We start from the raw sequence: 2,898 nt of genomic DNA, 5'->3' as shown, positions 1-2,898 counted from the left end.
CCCTTCTATTTATTTTGTAAACAAAAAAAAAAAAAAAAAAAAAAAAAAAAAAAACGCACACCCCCCCCCCCCCCCCCCCTCCCCCTCATCAAGGTTCTTGATATTTGTCTTTGTACAGAGCTCACTAACCATGAATACTGTGACAGCAGCCTTTATTTCATCTATTAAAAAATGAAGGCAGTAACGATGATACTAAAACAGCCAGTCATTATCCTTGCTCTTCATCCACAACTCTGAGGAGAGACAATGAAGAGCATGCTTCTCATGAGAATGCATATGATTGGCTCCAAACAACTGACACATTTTGCTTTGAAATCACCCAGTTGATTTCAACTTGTTAGGTAACACACCAAAGAGAAAGGAAAAATTTAAATCGCATCATATGACCCCTTTAACTCGATTTTTGCAGTCAAAAAAATTAATGGCTCAGATACAGTTATTGATAGACCATAGCACTGACAGTTATTAAATTGAACTGAATTGAATTGAACATTGAATTAAATTGAGCTGAATAAAGACCCTATTTTCTTTTATACAGCTAAAATTAAATTTTTCATAATTTATGAATTTTACAACATTAACACTTATTGTCCTGCTTATTAATGTGAAGCTGCTTTGAAACAATCCGTATAATATAAAGCACTATATAAACGTGACTTGACTTTATCCATTGATTGTGGACATCTCAGGTACTATCACTACATTGTATCTCAACTACTATTCAGTGTAATCTTTAACGAAAACTAAAACTAAATAAAAAAAATTACACTGAAAATACAAAACATAACTGGAAAAAACAAGCTAAACAAATTCATTATGACACCAAAACTTAATCACCTGATCATGTGAACATACTTTTGTTGTATATTTTGAATTTCATTGCAATAGGGGAAACCTCTAGGTGAAATAATTCTGGCAAGTGAACCTCATCTGCATTTGATTGTGTGGTAAACACATAGTTACTTCACAAATATGACAATCCTGTTGTCATTTTAAAGTCACTGAAAGTCAAGGAGGACACAAAAATCAACTTCAGAATAGAAACAGCCAAGATATTCCAGCAGGTGGGCTAATGAGGGGTGCCCTGTGGGAAGCTCATGTATCTTATTTAAATGCTCTTATGTATTTGTTTATATGTGTATGTAGAGTGAGAGTCTCATTTCACTCAGCGTTGATTCTTTGCAGTCAGTTTCCCATGACCTGCCTGGACCCTCCACCCTGAGCTGACCGATTACAGAAGCGGACTTCCACCACCCACTCTGTGTCGGGCAGAAAATGACGACGTGATGGAAAGAACAGTATAGTGAAATTGGAAGAAAAAAAATAGAAAGACATTTACAGGAAGTCCCTCAATTTACAATTTACAATAATTCTGCATCATGTTACCAGGGTCAGTGTCCTGGTGTTTGTGATGGCCTGACCCGGATCAGGTCCTTCCTCCGCTTTTATCCCGCTCAGCTTTCATCCTTAGGATTCACCCTCACTTTACAAGCTTGCAGCTTTTAGTGAGTCTCCTAAATCATTCAAATCCAACACACACAATGTAAGCATCCTGAGGGGACTTGGAGAACTAGGCCAACACCAGTCCAAAATCGACACCATGAGGCTCCATCAAAGATTAAATTAGGATTTATGAAAGTGGAACTAACACACAAAGCATAATAATGAATGTGTCGGGTAGCTTGCAACAATTAACCATTACACAGCGCTCAAAGGTGCACTTGGCGCAAGTCACAACTCCCAAGGACATCCATCATCATTCGGTCAGGGCGTAAATATCTTTATGTCGTGAAGCGGCTTTTCCTCTCACTGCAGAACTGCAGAACAGTGAGAGTGTGTAATTCCTCTGAATGAGACGTCTGGTATGAGATCCAAGTTGCTTGATTATATCTGGTCTCATCTATATTCATCTACAGCCAGAATCTTGACAGTCATCAAAGTCTGATGCATTTTGCAGCTTATTCTGTCTAAGAACTGGTCTAATTAGACAGGAAGAGGTCGTCAGATTGAAGCTTGGCAAAAGCTCTTTCCATTTATATGTGCAATATGCATTAGGGTGCTTACCAACATTTCCTGCACTGCTTTTCACTCCAGTTCCGTGATGAATTTGAGTTTGCAGTCCGTGCACAGCAAACTATTGACAGATAACACTTCTTACTTGTGAGTTTTTCTTTCGAGCTGCATCGGGGGAAAAAATGGTTTGACCAGTGTAGTCCGTTTCATGAGCAAATGACTCTGCTTCTTTTAATGAATTGTTCAAAAGAGTTACAGTTTGAATCAGTCTGATGAATCTGACTGAACTCAATAAATCACTCTGACTTACTGACCTGCAAGCTATCATTACTTTCAACTAGGCCTGGGCGATAAAACGGTATCGTTATTTATCGACGGTACACCTTCTTCGATAACAATAGAAAAAATGTTCGATATAGTGCACGATATAGGCACGTGCTATGAGTGACGCAGACATCACACACAAACACTTGCTGAATTGAGTGCTGTGCCTGCCTGTGATGAGGAGATTGTAAATAAAGAATGAATATTAGTCGAATTTAAAATAAACATTTGCATTTGAATGCAAAAATAGTACAATCAAATGTTAGGTGTGCGTCAGGGAGTGTCATCAGTGGCACACGAGATGCAGTGATGATGATGTAAGTGAAGTTGTTGCATTTTAATGTTTTGTTAGTCTACTCTAGCCCACGAGACACGCAGTTGCTGCGTTATTCATTCAAAATATTAGAGAAATATAGTAGCTTAATGCTTAGAAGATCTCGATTAGGTTAAAACCGAAATGAAGCCATTCACACAGAACGCAAATTCAGCGCGTTTTTTAGACGGACAAATATGACTGTTGCACTCGCGTCTCACACAAGAGATGTATAGAAAGCCATGCAA

General features: G+C 38.3%; 1 protein-coding gene across 1 annotated transcript in view; it reads right to left on the bottom strand.

Annotated features, from left to right (window-relative positions):
- LOC107748916 (arf-GAP with GTPase, ANK repeat and PH domain-containing protein 1-like) overlaps positions 1 to 2,898 on the bottom strand; it is a 156,992-nt gene that overhangs the window by 99,378 nt on the left and 54,716 nt on the right. The gene's annotated exons all lie outside the window — the stretch shown is intronic.

Source organism: Sinocyclocheilus rhinocerous, unplaced genomic scaffold (genome assembly GCF_001515625.1).
Source record: "Sinocyclocheilus rhinocerous isolate Xijiao unplaced genomic scaffold, SAMN03320098_v1.1 scaffold1371, whole genome shotgun sequence".
Taxonomy (NCBI): domain Eukaryota; kingdom Metazoa; phylum Chordata; class Actinopteri; order Cypriniformes; family Cyprinidae; genus Sinocyclocheilus; species Sinocyclocheilus rhinocerous.
This window is presented reverse-complemented; position numbering and strand designations above follow the sequence as displayed.